The 25,039-nt window shown below is 44.3% G+C and overlaps 1 long non-coding RNA gene and 1 other non-coding gene across 5 annotated transcripts in view; both read left to right on the forward strand.

The window, feature by feature from the left end:
* Positions 1-25,039, forward strand: part of LOC106507255 (uncharacterized) — a 192,047-nt gene that overhangs the window by 149,350 nt on the left and 17,658 nt on the right. For 3 of the 4 annotated variants that reach the window (XR_014803273.1, XR_014803274.1, XR_001303129.3), the window contains one exon: positions 24,408-24,540. This is a non-coding gene — a long non-coding RNA (uncharacterized LOC106507255). Of the gene's footprint in view, positions 1-21,560; positions 21,757-24,407; positions 24,541-25,039 lie in introns of those variants that run through there. The other variant, XR_014803275.1, reaches the window with a different exon arrangement.
* LOC146403196 (U6 spliceosomal RNA) lies at positions 246-352 on the forward strand. Its single transcript, XR_014804719.1, has one exon. It is a non-coding gene; the product is annotated as a U6 spliceosomal RNA (small nuclear RNA).

A 25,039-nucleotide genomic window follows, 5' to 3' on the forward strand; every position in this document is an offset into this window, starting at 1 on the left:
CACTGCTGGAATTTGCTTTGTAGCAGGAGGAAGGGATGGCCACTTTCCATATGCTGCTTAAATATGAGCAAGAGGGAAAAGAACTGGCATGTGTCCACCACTTCCCTTTGGTCTACTTAGGTTTAAAAGACAAAGTACCAAGGAAAGAATGAAAATTTGTAGCGAAAGAAAGACTAGAATTACCAAAGAAGGAAGAACTGCTAACAGAGTGGATTATTGAGTTGATTGTCATGAAAGAAATGGCGGTGCTCACTTCGGCAGTTCATCTACTAAAATTGGACCAATGCAGAGAAGGTTGGCATGTCCCCTGCACAGGGATGACATGCAGATTCGTGAAGGAAGTCGTGTGGTCCCTTTATCTGAGGAGCTAGAAGAATTGGGTCAATAACCAAGTATTGGCATGATTTTGGCGGCACTGGAACACATGAGGAGACCTCCAAGTTTCTGTCTTCAGGTCTAAGATTGCAGAACAGGACCTGGAGCGAGGAAGCCAGATTGACTTGAACCCATCTTTTCCCAGCTTTCTTCTCTATGCCACATGCCCTTCTGGTTCCTCAAAAGATCTTTTTCTGCCTTTCCACTTCAGAGGTGGAAGACTTTGAGAAAGTATAAATGAAGTTTATTCAACCTAGATGTGCAAATGGAATTTTGTAACCAATTCTGATATGATTTTTGTATCTAGATGGATAGCCAAGGTGAGTTTTCATATTGACATTGGGTCAACTTTTTTTTTTTTTTTTTTTTGCTTTTTTGCTTTTTAGGGTTGCACCCATGGCATATGGAAGTTCCCAGACTATCGGTCGAATCAGAGCTACAGCTGCTGGCTTACACTACAACCACAGCCCATTGGGTCAACTCTTTATTCCTCCTTGTGGATTATCCACTTGGTGAACTTCTGCAGACTCCATACTTCCATAGCTTTGAGTTTAGAAGAAACAATGTGTCAGAAAGAGCATCAGGGTTATACACAGATGGTCTGTTTTCACATGTGTGGGAATAAGTGTAGCTAGTGTAAATTTTTTTTCACTTTTTGGTAATTAAAACTAATTACGTTTTAAGCTTATATATTGGAGTTCCCGTCATGGCTCAGTGGTTAACGAATCCGACTAGGAACCGTGAGGTTGCGGGTTCGATCCCTGGCCTTGCTCAGTGGGTTAAGGATCCGGCGTTGCCGTGAGCTGTGGTGTAGGTAGCAGACGTGGCTTGGATCCCGAGTTGCTGTGGCTCTGGCGTAGGCTGGCAGCTACAGCTCTGATTCGACCCCTAGCCTGGGAACCTCCATATGCCCTGGGAGCAGCCCAAGAAATGGCAAAAAGACAAAAAAAAAAAAAAGCTTATATATTTATTTGGGAATCTGTTTAATGATGCCCTCTACCACTAGACAGTAAGCTACATGCAGGGTTTATATCTCACCATTGTACACTCAGCACTTAGCATAGAACTTGGCCCATGGTAGGCAGTCAACAAATGAAAGAATTGTGTGCCTCTGCTCTCATCCACTGACTTGGATAATAAGAGGTTCCTACTTTCCAGAGACTGGGAGGATTCTATACTATGGCAAGTGGGGGAATCAGAGATGAGCCACAGAGACTGTGATCTGATGTCCCCAGGTGAGGCCAGCAGCTCTGGATGTCCGTGTTGATGTCCTCTGCCCATCCCCAGCTGCATCTTATCATAATACCGAGGGCACGGGCCAGGGAGTGATCCCAGGCTGATGATGGGAGAAGATGAGTCCTGGATATCAGAAGAGACATCTGATTCCAGCTGCAGTTGTTCCAGATGTGACAGGGTTCCCAGCCCACTGACCTGTAGGGCATTGAGGGGGGTTGGTGGCATGAGTCAGAGAGGAATGCAGGGCTGGTTGTTTGAGAGTTTCACCCTGTGAGGAGAAGCCGGTTCCCCACGCCTGTCAGTTCCCTAGTGGCATCTCCAGGGCGTGAAGAAGACAGACTGAGAATCCCACACTCCTCTGAGTCCTCTAGGATGCTCACAGAAGAATTTAGGTGGATTTTAACGGGCAGAGGACAATTCATAGACCAGCAAGGTACCATAGAGTGTTTCAATTAAAGAGAAGTTTGAGAGATCGTCTCATTCAGACTTCTGCCTTCATTCCAGACAACTAAAATTCTCTCCCCTTGAAGACTTTCTGACCTATAACATGGAGGCCATCCCAGGGCAGGAGAAGCTCAGTGTAAATTCTCCACGCTCCCATTTCCTCATTCCCCTGGTGAGAATATGCCAGAGAGAGCCTCCTGTCTGCTTCCTTCCATGCTCTGCTTTTTCAGGCAGCTCACATTGGTGGGACATGGCTGCAGGCGTGGGGAGGCCCTCATTATTGGGTCTTGCTGGAGAGGGGACCTATGAATCTTGTAAATGTGATGACATCGGCAATGACAGACTCTTCAGCCGCCTGCTAGTCTGTAATTGAAGCCAGGAATTCAGCACACGCTCTGACACACCCAGCCTTCACTCTGGGTTCCCAGAAGTGGATTCTCGCATAGCCACTAGGCTGGGAGGACCCTCACTTAACCAACGCTCCCTGACAAGCTCCAGGGCCTTAGAGCTGAATCCTAAATTCCCAAACCAAGCAAGAATTGCATCCTTCATTCGGTTTTCCATTCGCAGTTGTGCCTCCACTGTTCTTGCAAGTTATTCCCAGTCGCTAGATCCAAGCTCCACGGTCATATCATGGGACATCCTTTCATTGTGATTTCACTGAAATCTTTTTTTGTCACAATCAGGGCCTAAAATTGATCAAGCCAGAAAGCTTCTGCCCTGCTTTGAAGCCCCAGGCAAATAGGTTGGGGATTTTTTCCTGCTGTTCTCCACCTCTCTCCATAATGAGATGCTTTGTTTCCATGAGTGAATCGGCCCTGATCCAGACTTCCAGACTCTGTGACAGGACATTTCAACCCAACCTCTGCCTCCAGGCAGGACTGAATTTAACTCATCCCAGACTGACGGGTGTCTCCTCTAGACCTTGTTTCAAGATTTTCCTGAATCCCTGGCATCTTTCTGGCAAAACACGCACAGCTCTTTGCCCCCTGTTGCCTAATCTTAATTTCCTTTGGCAAGTCCAGCCCATTACTTTCCCTTATGAAAAGGGAGACCCATGACCCTCTTATAACCTTCCAGCTAAAAGTGTCTCAGTTCTTTTATAATGCTTCTCAATTGTAAGTTTGGCCTCATGTCTGTCTTCCTTATGCCAGAAGAAGAAAGTTAGTGTTATTTGAAATTTGCCCCATGAGCATGTTGACCTGGGCTGGCACTCCGTATTTTTGTCACTGTTGCTATTATGCCTCACTCCCAACACATCACCTCCTTTCTTTGGACCGAGATTTCCAATATAGTTTTTCTACCTGGGATGACTTTCCCTCTCTCATCAGTGCTGACCCTTCCATTACTTCCAGACCCTGTTCCATTCTCTCTCTCTCTCTCTCTCCCTCTTGACTGCCTTTCCTAATTCTGCATTTCCTTCGTGTTCCCAATCCTTCCAGTTCCCCTAGCAGCAACGTTAAGGACTTTATTCAGCTGGCCTCAAGATCTGCCCTCGTCTCATTGTCTTCAAATATGAAGTCCTGGGAGTTCCTGTTGTGGCTCAGTGGTAGCAAACAGGACTAGGATCCATGAAGATACGGGTTGGATCCCTGGCATCACTCAGTGGGTTAAGGATCCAGTGTTGCCGTGAGCTATGGTGTAGGTCGCAGACGTGGCTCGGATCTGATGTTGCTGTGGCTGTGGTGTAGGCTGGCAACTGTAGCTGTGATCGGACTTCTAGCCTGGGAACTTCCATATGCCGTGGGTACAGCCCTAAAAAAAAAAAATGCAAAAAAAAAAGTCCAGATGAGAAAAGCCCTGAGGACCACATAGGGAACCAGCTGCATAGTGTAGAGGGATGTGTAATAGCAGAGAAATCAAGAACCCCAGGGTTCTAGTGTGGGCCAGTAATCTTGGACAATCCATAATTTCTGTGGCCTTTCAGTTAATTATTTGAACAAGGCAGTTTGCATTTGGCTATCTCTTAAGAATTCTTTCGACTTGAAAAGTGTTACGCATTTGTGTCTTCCTTTCTTTCTTGGTCACATCTAAAATTATAGAAAGAGCTCTGCAAGCAGGGAAATCACAGAATAGAAAAAGAATGAACAGAAAGGCCTAATGGGGAGTTCCTGTCATGGGTCAGTGGTTAACATATCCAACCAGGAACCATGAGGTTTTGGGTTTGATCCCTGGCCTTGCTCAGCGGGTTAAGGATCCGGCATTGCCGTGAGCTGTGGTGTAGGTCGCAGATGCGGCTCGGATCCCATGTTGCTGTGGCTCTGGTGTAGGCTGGTGGCTACAGCTCTGATTAGACCCCTAGCCTGGGAACCTCCATATGCCGCAGGTGTGGCCCTAAAAGGACAAAAGACAAAAGACAAAATAAATAAATTAATTAATTAATTTAAAAAGACCTGATGGGAACTCACAGAGGAAGAACTGTGTGAAGGCCAGGAAGAAGATGACCACCTCCAAGTTAAGAAGAGAGGCCTTGGAAGAAGCCAAACTGCCAACACCTTGATCTTGGACTTCTAGCCTCCAGAACTGAGAAATAAATTTCTGTTTAAGCCACACACATACACACACACACACACACACACACACAAAGACCTAATTGATGGGGGGGAGCCATTTTAATGTGTAGGTAGTGCCGGTGGTAGTGATTGAAAATTTATGGTGAGGATGGAGGAGGGTACCTGTGCCTCCTTATTCTCCCGCCATCTTATAGAAGTTGCTCGGAGTTCCTTCTGTGGCTCAGCAGGTTAAGAACCCACCTAGCAGCCACGAGGATGCGGTTTCAATCCCTGGCCTCACTCAGTGGGTTAAGGATCCAGTGTTGCCATAGGCAGTGGTGTAGGTTGCAGATGTGGCTTGGATCTGGGTGTTGCTGTGGCTGTGGGGTAGGCCAGCAGCTCTGATTCAACCCGTAGCCTGGGAACCTCCATATGCTGCATGTGCAGCCCTAAAAAGAAAAGAAAACCAAACAAAAGAAATTTCTGGAGTTCCCGTCGTGGCGCAGTGGTTAACGAATCCGACTAGGAACCATGAGGTTGCGGGTTCGGTCCCTGCCCTTGCTCAGTGGGTTAACGATCCGGCGTTGCCGTGAGCTGTGGTGTAGGTTGCAGACGCGGCTCGGATCCTGCGTTGCTGTGCCTCTGGCGTAGGCCGGTGGCTACAGCTCCGATTCAACCCCTAGCCTGGGAACCTCCATATGCTGCGGGAGCGGCCCAAGAAATAGCAACAACAACAAAAGACAAAAAGACAAAAGACAAAAAAAAAAAAAAAAAAAAAAAAAAAAAAGAAATTTCTGTGACAGGTTTTAGAGGGTAGGGAAGTGACTATGGCCTAAGCCTTACATCCTTTGCACAGTGGCCCTGTATCCTAGAACTATGCTTATTCTGCTGTGAGAAGGTGGGCCCCACCCTCACTAGAGTCACTAAAAAAGACACTCCATTAAGTTCTTACTCATTTCTTTCTTAGCAACTCCCAAGTCCTATGTAAGTGTAAAAAGAAGACTATTTCCATCTGGAACTAAAACAAAAACTTCATTTTATAAATGGAACTCAAGTTTCTTCTAGGCTATATTGGTTGTTATGCTTTATAACAATCCCTGTAAAATAAAAGGCCATAAAACACAGTAATTTATAAGGTTATGTGGCTGTGTGTGTGTGTGCGCGCGTGTGTGCGCATATCAGCAATTCATGTGATTACTGCTGTGGACTTAGAGACTTAGAGAAATGTCATGCTAACCATGTCACTTACCCTAAAGAGGGACAGACCCACATTAGTTTAAACAAGTGGACTACTTAGATTTTTTTAAAAAGGAGAGCTGTGAAGAGCTAGAGGAAAGAGAGGTGGGAAAGATAAATATTTATTAAATAACTATGTGCTGTCTAAGACTCTATATCAAATATGTCTAAATATAAGGTGAAGTTTTATCTTCCTAATTTCTCTGAAAAGTTGGTTTATATTTGAATATTTATAAAGTCTCATATTGTAGAGTATGTTCTCAATCACTTAATTTTGAAAAATTAGGTTCTTTTTGGGGAAGACACATTAGCCGGCAACAGCAACAACAACAACAAACCCCAAACGAAAAAAAAACAGAATCAATGCTGGTTCAAATTGTTATAAAAGCTGTTTGATGGACTCTGTTAAAAACAAAACAAAAACCACTTCAGTTTCTAGGAACGTGTCAAGCTATTGAATCAACTTTCCTGCTGAAAACAACTAAAAATGCTGGATAAAATATTTAAAACATCTTAAAAGCATCAAAGAGCTGACAAGTTAGTAAGGAAATATCAGGCCAAATCTAATGGAAAGTGAAAATTCAAACTGGTAAGTGGAACAAAGAGGCTACTTTGGACCAGAAGGTATTTGCTGATCAAGGCAAATTTGAACTTTGATTTTGACGACTGGTCTCAGGGTTGGCTAAAGTGAGAAGTCTAATAGGAGACCCTTCCCACATTAAACTAAAGAATCAAAGGGTTATACCATACAGAAGTAAACCTAACTTGGAGTTCCCGTCATGGCGCAGCAGAAACGAATCTGACTAGGAAACATGAGGTTGCGGGTTCGATCCCTCACTCGGCGGGTTAAGGATCTGGCGTTGCCATGAGCCATGGTGTAGGTCGCAGACTCGGCTCAGCTCCTGCATTGCTGTGGTTGTGGCAAAGGCTGGCAGCTGCAGCTCTGATTCAACCTCTAGCCTGGGAACCTCCATATGCCGCTGGTGCAGCCCTAAAAAGCAAGAAACAAACAACAAACAAACAAAAAGAGAAATAAAGCTAATTCTTCTACCTTCTGAAGAACTGCAAGAAAGTGTCCTTGTTGCTCAGCAGACTAGGGGCGGGGGTGGGGAGAATTCTAAGCCAGCCTGTTTTGTAGCTGAATTTACATTACCTAACTACTCTGTGGAAAACCTCAAACTTTGAATTTAGTTTAGTGATTCCAGACAACTATTTCCCCAGGCACTTGACAAAGGTAAATGCAAATCCTCCCTCATTGAAGGCGCCTTAATCCTAACCTTCAAAAATTGCCGCAATGCTTCAAAGGCAGTGAATAAGCAAGCACACAGGGAGGAGAGGCACTGTGAATGAGAATCTGCAAAAACAAAAGATAACAGAAACAGAAGAAAATGCGATACTCATTTGTGCATGGGGGAGGATGAAATCCATGATGCTGAGCAAAAAACAGCAGCAGAGGAGTTCCCATCGTGCCGCAATGGAAACGAATCCAGCTAGGAACCATGAGGTTTCAGGTTCGATCCCTGGCCTCATTCAGCGGTTTAAGGATCCGGCGTTGACCATGAACTGTGGTATATAGCTTGCAGACCCGGCTTGGATCTGGCATGGCTGTGGCTGTGGTGTAGGCCAGCAGCTGGAGCTCTGATTAGACTCCTAGCCTGGGAACCTCCGTATGCAGCAGGTATGGCCCTAAAAAAAAAAAAAAAAAAAAAAAGCGATCAAGCAAACAAACAAAAACCCCAAAACAACAGCAGATAAGCGTAAGTTGAACAATTTCTAGAGTTTATGCAGGGCCAGGCAACATTCAGATTTCCTCTACCCAGAACAGAGACATCACTGAACAGCTGCATAGTTAGTAGAAACTCCAGAAGCCTGATGTCTTAATAGTAAGGCTAAACTAGCCCAGATTCATCCCTAACAAAGCTTAAAAACAGCCTCAAATGATAAAGCTTGTCTTCACAGAACTTAATGTGTGTCAATATAAACTTCAACACATTTTTTTTGGCCATGCCAAAATGTCAGAATCCAGTTTTAAAAATTACTGGACCCACTGGGAGTTCCCGTTGTGGTGCAGTGAAAATGAATCTGACTAGTATCCACGAGGATGCAGGTTTGATCCCTCGCCTTGCTCAGTGGGTTAAGAATCTGGCGTTGCCATGAGCTGTGGTGTAGGTTGCAGACATGGCTCGGATCCTGCATTGCTGTGCCGGTGTAGACCGGCAGCTACAGCTCTGATTTGACCCCTAGTCTGGGAAGTTCCATATGCTGTAGGTGTGGCCCTAAAAAAAAAAAAAAAAAAAAAAAAAAAAAAAAAAAAAAAATTACTGGACACACAAAAAAGGCAGTGTGTTTTGATTCACAAACAGAAGGAAAATTAGACAATAGAAACAGACCTAGAGGAGTTCTCTTGTGGCACAGCAGGTTAAGGATCCAGCACTGTCACTGAAGCGGCTTGGGTTGCTACTATGGCACAGGTTTGATCCCTGGCCCAGGAACTTTCACATGCTGCAAATATGACCAAAGAAAAAAAAAAGGAAAGAAATAACAAAGATCATGGAATTAGTAGATAATGACCTTAAAACAGTGATTATAGGAGTTCCCGTCGTGGCGCAGTGGTTAACGAATCCGACTAGGAACCATGAGGTTGCGGGTTAGGTCCCTGCCCTTGCTCAGTGGGTTAACGATCCGGTGTTGCCGTGAGCTGTGGTGTAGTTTGCAGATGCGGCTCGGATCCCGCGTTGCTGTGGCTGTGGCGTAGGCCGGTGGCTACAGCTCCGATTCAACCCCTAGCCTGGGAACCTCCATATGCCGCGGGAGCAGCCCAAAGAAATAGCAAAAAGACAAAAAAACAAAACAAAACAAAACAAAACACAACAGTGATTATAAATATGCACCAGGATTTAAAGGAAGAAAAATTGGACCTAGAAAAGTTCCAGAAATAGTAAATGTACAGATAAGTGTTAAAATTTTAAAAAAATGTAAAAAGATAACTGGCTATTTAAAGCAAAAATAATAACAATGTATCATGGGGCTTATAACACACATGGAAGTAAAATGTTTGACAACAATAGCACAAAGAAAATTGAAGTAAACTGTTAAAACGTTCTTATATGTGAAATGGTATAATATTATTTGAGTGTAGACTTTGATAGTTAAGATATATACTGTAAACCCTTAAGCAACCAATAAAAAGAGAAAAGTATAGCTATTAAGTCAAGAGTGAAGGTAAAAATGGAATCCTAAAACTTAATTAATTCAAAAGAGGAAAGAGGAAACGAAGAATAGATGGGAACAGTAGACTTAGTCTCAATTACATTGATAATTACATTAAATATAAATCGCCTAGACAACCCATTAAAAAGGTGAGAATTGTCAGAGTCTTTTAAATGACCAAATAATATATTGTCTATGAGAAATACGTTTTAAATATGGAGACACAGATAGGTTAAAAGTAAAAAGGTGGGGAAAGATGTGGCATACAGATGATAAGAAGGCTGGAGTTACTATGTTATTCTCAAGGTAAACTACAGTACATAGAAGGAGACCAGAGACAAAGAGGAATATGACATAATGATAAAAGGTCCAGGTCATCAAAAGGAAATGATTAATAATAATAATAAAGTAGTTGGAAAATTACAGAGCATCAAAATACATGAAGTAAAAACTACCTTAACTCAGGAGAAACAGATAAATCCACAATTACATCACAGATTTTAACTCTTGTCTCTCAGGAATTGATGGGACAAATGGTAAGAATGTTAGTAAGGTTATGGCAGCATTACTAACCAAATTTGACCTAGTTGTCCTTTATGTGTTATAACCCCCATTGGCTGAAGAATATATATTATTATCTTTAGCTTTTTTTTTTTTTTTTTTTTTTTTTTTTTTTTTTTTTTTTTTGCTTTTCAGGCTTCATTTGCCACATATAGAGCTTCCCAAGCTAGGGGTCCAATCAGAGCTGTAGCCACCGGCCTGTGCCACAGCCTCAGAAACCAGATCCGAGCTGAGTCTGTGACCTACACCATAGCTCCCGACAATGCAAGATTCTTAACTTGCTGAGGAAGGCCAGGGATCGAACCTGCGTCCTCATGGATACTAGTCAGATTCAAGTTTCTGCTGAGCCACAATGGGAACTCCAAGAATATATATTATTTTCAAGCACACATGGAACATTCACCAAGACAGACCATTTGCTGGACCATAAGAAAAATGTCTTAGTAAATTTAAAATGGTTGAAATTATACAAAGTAGGGAGTTCTCTTCTGGCTCAGCAATTTAAGTATCTGGCATTGTCACTGCAGCAGTCCAGGTTACTGCTGTGATGTGGGTTCAGTCCCTCCTGGGAACTTCTGCATGTGGTCAAAGGAAAAAAGAAAGAAAGAAAGAAATTACACAAAGTGTACTTTGAGAAAATTAATTATATTTCTTTTATTTTGTCTTCTGTTGTTTTTTTTGGGTTTTTTTAGGGCCGCACCTGGGGCATATGGAGGTTCCCAGGCTAGGGGTCTAATCAGATCTATAGCTGCTGACCTACACCACAGTCACAGCGATGCCAGATCCTTAACCCACTGAGCGAGGCCAGGGATTGAACCCGCAGCCTCATGGTTCCTAGTCAGATTCGTTTCCGCTGTGCCAGGACAGGAACTCCTAATTATAATATTCCTAAATAGTCTGTGAAACAAAAAGAAATCAGAAATTAAAAGAATATTTTGACTGTAAGAAAATGAAAACATAATATATTAAAATTTGTGGGGTGTAGCTAAAGCAGTGCCTAAAGGGAAATATATAATTTTAAATGCTGATGTTATTCAAAAAAAAAAAAGGGCTCAGATCGATGGTCTAAGACGCTATTTATTTATTTATTTATTTTTCTGCTGTACAGCATGGGGACCAAGTTTCACACACATGTATACATACTTTTTTCTCCCATTGTTGTGTTGCGATTTAAGTATCTAGACATAGTTCTCAGTGCTACACAGCAGGATCTCATTGTAAATCCATTCCATGAGCAATAGTTTGCATCCGTTAACCCCAAGCTCCCAATCCCTCCCACTCCCTCCCTCTCCACAGGCAGCCACAAGTCCATTCTCCAAGTCTATTATTTTCTTTTCTGTGGAAATGTTCATTTGTGCTGTATATTAGATTCCAGTTATAAGTGATATCATATGGTATTTATCTTTCTCTTTCTGACTTATTTCACTTCGTATGAGAGTCTCTAGTTCCATCCATGTTGCTGCAAATGGCATTATGTCGTTCTTTTTTATGGCTGAGTAGTGTTCCATTGTGTATATATACCACATCTTCCTAATCCAATCATCTGTCGATGGACATTTGGGTTGTTTCCATGTAAAACTACATTTTAAGGAGCTATAAAAGAAGAGCAAAATCAACCTAAACTAAGCAGAAGGATTGAACAATAAATATTAAGAGTGGAGGAGCTCCCGTCATGGCGCAGTGGTTAACGAATCCGACTAGGAACCATGAGGTTGTGGGTTTGGTCCCTGCCCTTGCTCAGTGGGTTAACGATCCGGCGTTGCCGTGAGCTGTGGTGTAGGTTGCAGACGCGGCTCGGATCCTGCATTGCTGTGGCTGTGGTGTAGGCCGGTGGCTACAGCTCCGATTCGACCCCTAGCCTGGGAACCTCCATATGCCGCGGGAGCGGCCCAAGAAAATGGTAAAAAGACAAAAAAAAAAAAAAAAAAAAAAAAAAAGAGTGGAAATCAATGAAACAGAAAATGGACAAGCAATAGAAAAAATAAAATGCCACTAAAAGTGAATTTTTTGAATAAATTAATAAAACTGATAAACCTCTAGCTAGCTTGATTAAGAAAAACAAAGAGAATGGAGTTCCTGTTGTGTCTCAGTGGTAACGAACCTGACTAGTATCCGTGAGGCTGTGGGTTGGATCCCCGGCCCCATTCAGTGGGTAAAGGATCCAGCATTGTGGTGAGCTGTGGTGTAGGTCGCAGATGTGGCTCAGATCTGGTGTTGCTGTGGCTTTGGTGTAAGCCAGCGGCTACGGCTCCAATTGGATCCCTGGCTTGTGGCCCTCAAAAGCAAAAAAAAAAAAAAAAAAAAAAGATTTCTCCCTACTTTTATTATTACAGAAAATAAATCTAGAAAAATCATTGCAGTTTCAATCCAAATCTCACCAGACTTTGTAGAAATCTATGTATGGAAATGTACATAACCTGGAATAGCCAAAAACAATTTTGAAAAAGATTAGGTGGAGAACTTACCTGACTTGAGGATTTGTTATCAAGCTGTGGTAATCAAAACAGTGCGGTATTGCTCTAAGGAAAGACAACGGAGGAGAATAAAGAGCTCAGAAAGGGGCCCCACACATTTAGTCAATTGCTTTTTAATGACGATGTCAAGGTTAATGTAAGAAAGAATACTCTTCTAGCCAGTCATGCTGGAACAACTGGATATCCACTGGATATCCCTTACCTCACATCATACACGAAAATTAATTTGAGATGGAACCGAGACTTTTCTGAAAGAATCCACAGAGAAAACTCTTCACAGCATTGGGGCAGGTAAAAACTTCTTAGGTTATAAAAAGCACAATCCCTCAAATTTGTAAATGATGAATTTGATTTTGAAATTAAGAACTTCTGCTCTTAAAACAAACCTTCTGTTCTTTGAAAGACATTGTTAAGCAAATGAAAAACAGTACCCTGATCATGAGAAAATATTCACAAATACATATGTCTAGACAAAGAATTCTTACAACTTAGTCAGAGTAAGACAATTAACTATTTTAAAGTAGACAAAAGATCTGAACAGACACCTCACAAAAGAAGATATACAAATGGTCAATAAGCACTTGAATAGTTGCTCAATGTTGTTAGTCATCATAGAAATGCAAATTAGAGCTGTAGAAAGTTACCATTACACACCCACTACAATGGCTTAAAATAAAAGGCCAAGGAGTTCCTGTTGTGGCTCAGTAGTTAACGAATCCGACTAGGAACCATGAGATTGCAGGTTTGATCCCTGGCCTTGCTCAGTGGGTTAAGGATCTGGCGTTGCCGTGAGCTGTGGTGTAGGTTGCAGACGTGGCTTGGATCTAGCGTAGCTGTGGCTGTGGTGTAGGCCGGTGGCTACAGCTCCGATTCGACCCCTAGCCTGGGAACCTCCATGTGCCGCGGGAGTGGTCCTAGAAAAAGGCAAAAAGACAAAAATAAAATAAAATAAAAGGCCAATTGTACGTGTTGATGAAGATGTGGAGCAAATGTCACTCTCATCCACTGCTGATGGGAATGCAACGTGGTACAACCACTTTGGAAAGCAGTTTAGCCTTTTCTTATTAAGCTAAACAGACACTTACCATAAGATCCAGCGATCGCATTCCTAGGTATTTACCCAAGATAAGTGAACATGTATGTTCCCACAGGGACTTGCACACAAATGTTCATAAGCAGCGTTATTCATATCAGCTAAAAAGTGGAAACAACTCAAATGTCCATCAGCTGGTGAGTGGATTTACACATTGTGCTATGTACACAAGGAACTAATTCTCAGCAACAAAAAGGAATGAACTATCAGGACATGCAATTTCAGAATACTGGGGAACATATATATGCGTCTCCTTGCATGATTCTACTAGAGTTGTTATGTTTTTCTTATTTATTTGCAAGCGTCTCTTGCACACTCTAGATATTTTCTACTCAGAATGTGGCTTGTGACCAGAGTATTGGCATTTGTAAGAAATGCAGAATGCCAGCCAGCCCTGCACCAGACCTACAGAATCAGAACCCACATTTTAACAAGCTTCCCAGGTGTTTATTCCTTTATGTTTCAAAATGGACCTCCCTTGACCCATTATTTCAGGATTTGGTAAATAATATTCACCTACAGGAGTTCCCATCGTGGCTCAGTGGTTAACAAATCCAACTAGGAACCATGAGGTTGTGGGTTCGATCCCTGGCCTTGCTCAGTGGGTTAAGGATCTGGTGTTGCTGTGAGCTGTGGTATAGGTTGCAGATGCGGCTCGGATCCCGTGTTGCTGTGGCTCTGGCGTAAGCCAGCAGCTACAGCTCGGATTAGACCCCTAGCCTGGGAACCTCCATATGCCACGGGTGTGGCCCTAGAAAAGGGCAAAAAGACAAATATATATATATATATTTATATTCACCTACAGTCATGTCCTTCTTGACTTGAAAGATTTGCATCATTTCCTACCCTCCAGATTTTATCTTTGTACATAAAAGTCACCATTGTAAGTCAGCCCCTCATCTCTTCCCTGGGCCACCCCTAACTTCATTATGTTGCGGGGAGGAGAATCTAGGAGTGTGGTGGTGTTGTTGTTGTATTCCACTTCTTAGGGCTACACCCAAGGCATATGGAGGTTCCCGGCTAGGAGTCGGAGCTACAGCTGCCGGCCTACACCACAGCCACAGCCACTTGGGTAGGAGTGCTTTCTTAATCTACGTGTGACCACACCACAGATCACAAAATCACATCTGAACACTGCTCTGTAAGCATTCTAGTGTTCTTGTGCTCCCAGTGCCAAAGAGCAGAGCTCTGGCCTCTGATGACAGAAAAGTAATGAAAGGCAGTAGTCCTTGCCTTTTGAGATTTTCCAGTCTAGGGTCTAGTTTGAGAAAATGTTCTCTCTTGCTCGCTCTCCCCTTCCCTCCCTCTCTCCCTCCTTCCCCCTCTCCCTCCCTCTCCCTCTCATATACACACACAGAGCAATAAAAGACTTAAGAACATGTAGTAATGTTTTAAAAGTGGCAAAGCAGTATAATGAAACTATATTTGTAACTGCTGAGTAGTTACAGAGAAATAGAGTTGTCATGACCAGGTTGAGTTAACAAGGAGAGTCTTCCTGCAAAGAGGAAGTTTTATGTGGAGTTTAGACAAACCAAAGTTTAAGTCATTACTGTGGCAGTTTATTAGCTATATAATCTTGGGCAAAATGCCTCATCTTTCCAAATACTAGTTAACTCTTTTGTAAAATGTAGGTAATAAGAATACCTGCCTTAAAGGCTTAAAAAAAAGTTAACTGAGATGATGTATGGAAAATCTTGGAGTTCCCATTGGGGCCCAGTAGAAATGAATCTGACTAGCAACCATGAGGTTGGGGGTTCAATCCCTGGCCTCACTCAGTGGATTAAGGCCACAGCGTTGCTGTGAGTTGTGATGTAGGATTGCAGATGCGGCCTAGATGCGTTGCTATGGCTGTGGCGTAGGCCCCCAGATGTAGCTCCGATTCACCCCCTAGCCTGGGAACCTCCATATGCTGTGGGTGCGTCCCTAAAAAGCAAAAAAAAAAAAAAAAAAAAATCTTTAGCACAATACTTGGCACATAATAAGGATTCGGGAAATCTTAGCCATTAATATGTTTATGAGGAGAGAAACTTGAGCTACTGGAGAGGAGGAGAACATTTTTGACATGAAGGCCTAAGATTTTACATGAGTATGTCACATATGAAAGAGAAGAAGCAGGGAACCTGAGTCAGAGAAGCGATTCCACTTAAGAGCCATTAGATGGAGGGGTAGGGGGTGAGGGTTGGGGTTGAAGCAGCACAAGGGGTAAATGAAGGCCAAACTGAAGAGCTTTGATTTGCCATGATGAACAACAGTAGCTATTGTCTAACAAGGGAACCCTATTAAGACAGCTATTTTTGTTTGGTTGGTTGGTTTTGCCTTTTTAGGGCCAAACCCATGGCACATGGAGATTCCCAGGCTAGGGGACCATTCAGAGCTGTAGCTGCCGGCCTACACCACAGCCACAGCAACGCAGGATCTGAGCCAGGTCTGTGACCTACACCACAGCTCATGGCAATGCCAGATCCTTAACCCACTGAGTGAGGCCAGGGATCGAACCTGCAACCTCATGGATACTAGTTGGATTCTCTACCACTGAGCCACGATGGGAACTCCAAGACAGCTTTTAGAGATTATTAATTTCTTACCAGTAACTGGTTAATTTAAAGAAGGAAGGGAAAGACTAGACATATGAGAGCATGAAAGATGATCAGGAGTCTGCTGAGATAATCTAGGCATAACCAGTTTGGTTCTAGATCAGGTTTAGAACTATAAAAAATGGTAAAGAAGGTGCCAGATTCAGCCTTCTGACTGGGGTGTCTGTTGTTGCTGGGAGGTCAGGGGGCTCAGTTTCAGCTGAACAAAGGTCTTCATGTGGCTTGTGGGGATGTGCAGACTGGCCTCACCTCACCCCTGTGCTGTGCATCTTTGTCCCCCACCCTGGGGCTTCCCTGTTGCCCTGATGCTTAAGAAGCTTGTGCTCAGCCCACATACCTACGAGACCCAGAAGTGCAGACTGTTCGGGGGTACAGTGGCTTCACATGGCCCATATGAAGACATGCTTCCGTGTGAAGCAGTGACTGTTCAAGAAGCTATGGGCCACAGTCCTTTCGATTTGCTCCTTTTTGCCTGCCTTGCCTTCCTCATCCTTCACTCTTGCCTCCCTGGGACTGTACCCCTCCAGCAGGTATTATCACATGAACGTCTGCTTCAGGCTCTGATTTCTAGAGCCAAGAAATCAGAAGGGAGAAGAGTAGAATCTGAGAGATAAGGTGGGAGAATATGGGGGAGTTCCCGCTGCGGCGCCGTGGAAATGATCCCGACTAGGATTCATGAAGATGAGGGTTCAATCCCTGGCCTCACTCATTGGGTTAAGGACCTGGCGTTGCCATGAGCTGCAGTGTAGGTCACAGACATGGCTCAGATCCTGTGTTGCTGTGGCTGTGGTATAAGCCAGTAGCTGTAGTTCTGATTGGACTACTAGCCTGGGAACTTCCATATGCCGTGGGGTGCAACCCTAAAAAGCGGAAGAATGTGAAAGGTTTGGTAATGCCTTGTTTGGTAATGGCTTGGCTGTATATGGCAAAGACCAGAGGGAATTTTTTTTTTTTTTTGTCTTTTTGCCATTTCTTGGGCCACTCCTGAGGCATATGGAGGTTCCCGGGCTAGGGGTCGAATCGGAGCTGCAGCTGCCAGCCTACGCCAGAGCCATAGCAACGCAGGATCCGAGCTGCGTCTGCGACCTACACCACAGCTCATGGCAACGCCGGAACCTTGACCCACTGAGCAAGGGCAGGGATCGAACCCTCAACCTCATGGTTCCTAGTCGGATTCGTTAACCACTGCGCCATGACAGGAACTCTGGAATTTAAAAATTAGTTCCTAATTACCAACAAGCTGGAAACCTGGGAATGGAGCTCCTCACTCTTCATAGTGGTGGGGACATGGGCAAATAAGAGTCAATCGTACTGTGTCTTCATCGCGTGGGGGCTTAAGGGGCCAGTATCACAAATGGGTGGCTCAAAAGTCTCTGGTCTCCTGGATCTGAGTCTTCTCCCAGTGTCCTCTCATCAGTATTTGATACTGTGTACATTTGTGTACAAGGGGGTTGGGACAAGCTAGGTTTGGCTCTCAATCCATTTTATGGTATAAAGTAATAGAATAAAATAACAGAAAGGAAGGCAATCAGGATGACAGACTTGTGAAATCATCAACGCTGACTTCAGTTTAATATAGTTTGACAACCTAAAAACCGAATGAACAGACACAACAGGACCCTTTCAAAAAAAGGAAAAGGGAGAGCAGACTGAAGCAATAAAGCTGCTTGTCTAAACTGGGCTCTACTGGGCCCAAAGAAACACCCTCTCCTAAACAAGTGGGGAGGAAGGAGTTTTCTCCCGCAGGGTATTCAAATATCTTCCCCTCCTGCCAGCCTATTAACAAGGATTAGCCCCCATTGTGAGTGGACCTCATATGAGCTTCTCTGCGGGCAGATACTAAAGAGACATTAGGCGTCAGGCTTACCATGGGAGGACATGAAATAGGTAGGAGGTACAGGCCACATGAGCATGAAGTAAACCAGAATTCTTACAGAGAGCAAGCAAGTCGAGTACAGACGGATGTATCCAGCTGCTGTCTCCTCCCAAGTAACTCAAATGTAATGGGCTCCAAAGTAGAATGTGATTGGAGTTCTCATTGTGCCTCAGTGGGTTAGGAACCTGACATAGTGTCCGTGAGCATGTGGGTTTGATCCCTGGCCTCAATCAGTGGGTTACGGATCCAGCATTGACACGAGCTGCAGCATAGGTTGAAGATGTGGCTCTGTTGTGTTGCTGTGGCTGTGGCATAGGCCAGCAGCTTCAGCTCCAATTTGACTCCTAGCCTAGGAACTTCCATATGCCACAGGTGTGGCCGTAAAAAGAAAAAAAAAAAAAAAAAAAAAAAAAAGGAAAAGAAAGTAGAATTCAATTAATTCATCTAAACCTGCTCTTTCTTTTGTAGACCCTACTTCCATGGGGGCATCCAGTTGCCTAAGCTAGAAACCTGGTCATCATTCTTGACTCTGCCCTCTCCTTTCCTCTCTCTCTCACTATTATTTAAATTACCAAACCCTATCATTTTAATTCTTTTTTTTTTTTTTTTGGATGCACCCTCGGGCCAGAGATCAAACCTCTACCACAGCAGTGACCTGAGCCATAGCAATGACACTGCCAGATCCTTAACCCACTGAGCCACCAGGGAACTCCTCCTTTTAACTCTTGAATACTTCTCAAATCACCTCTAAGGGAGACAGTCTGTATTGACGGGAGTCTAGGCCAACAGTCTTCCAGTTTGATGATCCCCATGGTGAGGAGTCCTTTCAGATTCACATTCCTTTTCTAGGGGAGTGACAGACAATGACTTTCAAACCTAACAAAACCCGGAGCTGGTCTTCACCCTTCCATCTGCAGGAAATGAACATTGACTCTTGAAGATAATTGTGTAAGTCAAACCACAAGGCAGATAGAAAAGGTGGTTGAGGAGTTCCTGTCGTGGCTCTGTGGTTAGCGCACCTGACTAGCATCCATGAGGACATGGGTTCGATCCCTGGCCTTGCTCATTGGGTTAAGGATCCAGCGTTACCATGAGCTTATTGGCAGCAGATGTGGCTCAGATCCCACATTGCCGTGGCTGTGGTGTAGGCCAGCGGCTACAGCTCCAATTGGACCCCTAGCCTGGGAACCTCCATATACTGCAGCAGGTACGGCCCTAAAAAGACAAAAAGACCCCCCCCCAAGAAATAAATAAATAAATAAAAAGAATATGTAGTTGAGAGACCCAAGGGCCCTACACGATGTCAGTACAGCTGCATTTTACTGGACATTGTTCTCCAAGACTGGGTGCTGCGCATGCTGGTCTCAGAATAGTCAGCTGCCAGGGCTTTGGAAAGCAGAAAAATTAGAGAGATGAGCTTGATACTCCAATAAAGTAGTTTGGCATTTAAATTACCTGGATAATTGCCTCTCTGTGGTCCAGGGCTCCCTGACCCCCATACTCCTGGAGCCACAGGAAATCTGAGAGTCATAATTGTCTGTGAGAAAGTGAATGGGGCGTCTGAGGGGGTGTCTACAAGCATAGGAAATGAAAACAGACCGTTCAAAGTGGCAGATGAGTAATGTGCTCATTGGGGCAGGCAAGAAAACCAGCCCAGGAAGGCAGTGACCCAGGGGGGCTCGGATAATTTTCTCACTCTGCCTATTTTTTGAACATGGCGTGGTTCATTCTCAAGCAACACTATTTAACATGCACTTATCCCAGGATTGCCAATAATTACATCTCCACCCTCTAGGAAGCAGTCCCTAGTTCTCCTCATCCAATAGTGGATTTTTTTTTTTCTTGTCTTTTTAGAGCCGCACCTGAAACATATGGAGGTTCCCAGGCTAGGGGTCAAATCAGAGCTGTAGCCGCTGGCCTACACCACAGTCACAGCAACAACAGATTTGAGCTGCATCTGTGACCTACACCACAGCTCATGGCAATGCTGGATCCTAAACCCACTGAGCAAGGCCAGGATTTGAACCTGCGTCCTCATGGTTGCTAGTCAGATTCGTTTCCCCTGAGCCACGATGGGAATGCCCCAATATTGGATTCTTGTTTATTCCATGTTTCCATAGCACCAGGGGACTCAGCCCGTACTGTATTTATTTGCGTTTATTTATGTATTGCTCTGTAAGTGTTTTTGAGCCATTTTTTCTATGCTCAAGCCATGTTCTCTTTAAGTGGATTTATGTTCTTTCGGAAATTTTTTTCAGTAGCCATTTTCCCTTGTCCTTTCATTTGAATTTTATAACTCTGTTCATGTGGTGTTGTCTCATAAAAATCTCCATGTAACTTCCTTTTTTTTTTTAAATTTTTTTTGTCTTTTTGCTATTTCTTGGGCCGCTCCCGCGGCATATGGAGGTTCCCAGGCTAGGGGTTGAATCGGAGCTGTAGCTGCCAGCCTATGCCAAGGCCACAGCAACGCAGGATCCGAGCCGCGTCTGCAACCTACACCACAGCTCACGGCAACGCCAGATTGTTAACCCACTGAACAAGGGCAGGAATCGAACCTGCAACCTCATGGTTCCTAGTCGGATTCGTTAACCACTGCGCCACGACGGGAACTCCTCCATGTAACTTCTTAATACCTTTATCCACCCGTTGCCCTCTTTTTTTGCTACATGTGCAGTCAAGAGATAGTACACGCGCTATTAGGTTTTTGCTGTACTGATGATCTGCTTTAAGACAACATCTCGGAGTTACCATGGTGGCTCAGTGGTAACAAACCTGACTAGTAGCTATGAGGATGCAGGTTCGATTCCTGGCCTCACTCTGTGGGTTAAGGATCTGGGGTTGCCTTGAGCTGTGGTGTAGGTTGCAGATGTGACTTGGATTTGGTATTGCTGTGGCTGTGGCTGTGGCTGGCAGCTATAGCTCCGTTTTGACCCCTGGCCTGGGAACTTTCATATGCTGCAGATGTGGCCCTAAAAAGCAAAAAAAAAAAAAAAAAAAAAAAGAAGAAGATAACATCTTTAGGAAATCTTTGCCTCTAAAAGCCTGGATTCCTTGTGCATCCTTTAAGTCATTGCCACTGTGCCTGTTAAGATAAGTCCCTTCCTGTCCCTGCAGAACATCATGGACTTTGCCCGACTCTGCTTGGAAAATCCTTTTTCCTTCTGTGCTTGGCAAGTGAAGAAGAACTCATGCTTTCAAACCTAGCTCCTCCCAGCACACTTTGTACAAACCCTTTCTTAAGCTGCATGCCTGTTTTATCATGGTTGTCTGTTTTCTCACTGGTCTTCACCAAAACGCATACCTCAAAGACCTCAGCTTGCTCGTCCTCATAACCCATCACCAAATACCGAATCCTCCACACAGTAGAAACTCCTAAAACATTAGAGAACAAATACTCAGGGGACGACTTCTTGCCTAGAGTGTTGACAGTTCTCTGTTCTATGCCCCCAACCACCCAAGGAGCCTGCCTGGATGAATTCTTCCAGCTTCATTCTTTTTTTTTTTTTTTTTTTTGTCTTTTTTTTGCCTTTTCTAGGGCCGCTCCTGCAGCATATGGAGGTTCCCAGGCTAGGGGTCGAATCGGAGCTGTAGCCACCAGCCTACGCCACAGCCACAGCCACGCGGGATCCAAGCCATGTCTGCGACTTACACCACAGAACATGGCAACGCCAGATCCTTAACCTACTGAGCGAGGCCAGGGATCAAACCTGCAACCTCATGGTTCCTAGTCGGATTTATTAACCACTGAGCCACAACGGGAACTCCTCAGCTTCATTCTTCATATGCCTCCTCTTCCTCCAGTATCAGTGTCCAGCTGGTCCCTAGTCTTTCTTTGCCATCATCCCCCACCCCTCTATTAATTAAAACGAGCATGGCCCCAGGACTGGTTCAAGTAATCACTTATTCTTTTATGAAGATATTTATTCCAATATTTGTCTCAATATTTATCTCACATCTACTGTGTGCCAGATACTCTGTTCTAGGTGCTGAGGATACGTCAGTTAAGAAGACAGTCAAAATCCCTGCCCTCATGATGCTTATATTTTTGTGGTTTGGTCTGAAGACTGGACAGATTGAGCATATTGAAAAGGGAGCTTTCTGCCTAAGCTGTCGGACAAATTCAGTTCAAAGCCATAGATGTTGCTTTGTTCTTCCACTTTAATTGGTAATTGAATTCTCTCTCCATGTGGCTTTCTGTCATCATATTTCCTGGCCACAAACACCAATGTGAACAACACACACACACTTGTTCCTAGCACCTGCAACAAGCTGATAGACCCCGGCACCTGTATACATACACTACTCTTTATCCGGTGTATAAACTCACTCTTCAGACATTCACCCAAACAGCAAGCCCCCCAAGATACAGATTCCACCCCCTTCCCCCCACCTAATACGTATCATTCAGACACCTTTTCTCATGTATGTGCCTGCAGAGGCACAAGAGCTCACCTGAGACTTCAGCTTTCCCTCCACGCTCCTGCCCTCTTTCTCTAGCAAGAAATGCCATGTAGAAAAGTGCTCCATTTTGTCAGAAGCAGAAGCTCTTTGAAAACTATTATGTACATATATATTGGACCAATTTTCAAAATGAGCTGGGAAAACCCTGGATGGACATATCTTTTTTTTTTTCCTTCTTATCCACCCTGTGCATATGGAATTCCTGGGCCAGGGATCAGATCTGAGCTGTTGCTGTGGCAGTGCCGGATCCTTTAACCCACAGTGCCAGGAGGGGGATCGAACCTGTGTGGTGGAGCTGCAGAGATGCCACCGATCTGGATGCACCACAGCAGGAACTCTGGAAGTATCTTCTTTTTTTTTTTTTTTTTTTTTTTTTTTGTCTTTTGGGCTGCACCCGTGACATATGGAGGTTCTAGGCTAGGGGCTGAATCGGAGCTGTAGCCACTGGCCTACACCACAGCCACAGCAACACCAGATACTTTCTGGAGTTCCGGTTGTCACTCAGCAGAAACCAATCTGACTAGCATCCATGAGGATGCAGGTTCAGATCCTTGGCCCTCGTTTACAGATAAGCGGCTCATTAACCACTGCGCCAGGACGGGAACTACCTCCCTGCCTTTTACACACGTCTCCAAATCTTAAATTGTTAGACATCAATGTGCTTGCACTCCTATCTCCAAGCAGAATCCTAACCATCAAAGGATGCAATGTGTCTCATGTGAAGGGGACTGATACTAAGACCATCCTCTAAAGGCCAGGCTTTTTATAGATTTGATCTTATTAAAACCTTAATACATGGAGTTCCCGTCATGGCTCAGTGCTTAACGAATCCAAGTAGGAACCATGAGGTTGCGGGTTCGATCCCTGGCCTTGCTCAGTGGATTAAGGATCCGGTGTTGCCATGAGCTGTGGTGTAGGTCGCAGATGCAGCTCGGATCTGGCGTTACTGTGGCTCTGACGTAGGCTGGTGGCTACAGCTCCAATTCGACCCCTAGCCTGGGAACCTCCATGCGCCGTGGGTGTGGCCCTAGAAAAGGCAAAAAGACAAAACAAACAAACAAAAAACCCTTAATACAATCCAAATGGTAAATAGTACTTATCTCCATTTTGTGAATAAGCAAACCAAAGTTCAAAGATATTAAATAATAGTGGCATTGGGATTTGAACTCAGGCCTGACTGGCTTATAGCTTTTCTTTTTCCTTTTTTTTTTGGCCACGTCAACCTCCCCTACCTCCGCCATTTGAAGGTTCCTGGGTCAGGGAATTGAACCATTGCCACTGTAATAACCAGAGCCACAGCAGCGACAATGCTACCTCTTTCACTTGCTGAGCCACAAGGGAACTCTGACTTATGATTTTTCTTATGATCTTTCTCTCTTGCTAGGAACTGGCCCAAAGTCAGGAAAGTTTGAGTGTTTAGGGTTCTTTTGTATTTTTTCAGCAGTGTAGGGGTTTCTGAGCCAGGGACAAGGATTATGGATATAGCCCTTGTGTTGTGTTCACGACACAAAGACACTGAGTTGTAGTAAAAGGGGTCTGTGTATATCAACAACTGACAAAATACTTTCACAGAGAGTCTAATGACAACATATACCTTTGTGTGTGGTAGTTTACACTATCTAAATATTTTCCATCTATTGAACGCCTTTGATATTCATGCCAAGCCTTCTGACCGATGCAATCCACACCCATTTTATTTACTTCCTTGTTTATTTTGCTTTTTAGGGCCACACCTGTGGCGTATGGAGATTCCAAGACCAGGGGTCAAATTGGAGCTATAGCTGCTGGGCTGTGCCACAGCCACAGCAACGCAGGATCAGAGCTGCATCTGTGACCTACACCATAGCTCACGGCAACGCCGGATCCTTAACCCACTGAGTGAGGCCAGGGGTCGAACCTTCATCCTCATGGATGCTAGTCAGATTTGTTAACTGCTGAGCCACAACAGGAACTCCCATACCCATTCTATATTTAAGAAAACTGAGGGGAAGCAAAAAAAAGAAGCATCAATATTTACTAAGCAAATGATTTCTCTCTCTTTCACACACACACACACACACACACACACACACACACATACACACACTACCTACTAGGGGCCTCTCATGGGCTGTGCGTTTTCTCACCTACCATCTCCATGAAACAGTATTACTTTACCCATTTCACAGATGACAAAGTACTTGCGCTAAACCATGAAACATGGCACTTAGCACTATTTTCCAACAAGCTCAACAAAGTCACTCTGATGGGGGTGGTATCGGAAAGCCTGCCCTAAAGACCACCCAAATGTTTCCTCTAACCCAATCCTTGCTTCTGTAGTTTCATCCTATTTCTTTGTGGTTTTTATTTCCCCAGAAAGAATGAAGAATAGCTGCCAGCGGTCCTACGAATTTGAAGATTTGAAGCCCATTACGGTGTTGAAGACGGTTTTCTTCCCGTTGCCATCATTTCAAGTTAGAGTGGATTTGACTCCGAGAGGCTCAGAACTGTACGTAAGCGGGACCACTCTTTTTCCTTCTCTGGACCCTGTGGATGTATTTCATGATCAAATAGCCTTGCAAGAAGCTATGGGCCTGCGCACCCGGGGTTGGTGGGGATCCAGATGGACCAAGGAGGGCAGAAGGCCGGTGACCTAGTTTTTTAAATCACAGCTCCCGGTCTTTTACCCTCTAGCTTTCTTCCCCAGGCTTAGGGTCCTCTCCGTGCTTCTCTCCACAGATCTAAGCCCACTCCTTTCCCAGCATCCTTTCCTGCGGCTTCTTGTAAAATGCACACGGGGACACACTCACACGGCATCTTGTGTGTATCCCTTCATGTTAATCCTTTACTGCCTGACTTGTTTTTTCCCTATTTACTTTCTTTACATCGTTCCAGCATTTACCCCTGCAACTCGATAAAGTGCCTCTTGATTCGCCCTTGTCTCTTTTTGCCTTGTCCCTGCGTCCTGGGTGCCGTCCCTTCTCCCCCATGGGACTGGACTCCACCCG

Source organism: Sus scrofa, chromosome 5, assembly GCF_054392235.1.
Source record: "Sus scrofa isolate SSC_HxYL_T2T_F1_AM1 chromosome 5, Sscrofa_HxYL_maternal_Yorkshire_Landrace_v2.0, whole genome shotgun sequence".
In the NCBI taxonomy this organism is placed as follows: Eukaryota; Metazoa; Chordata; class Mammalia; order Artiodactyla; family Suidae; genus Sus; species Sus scrofa.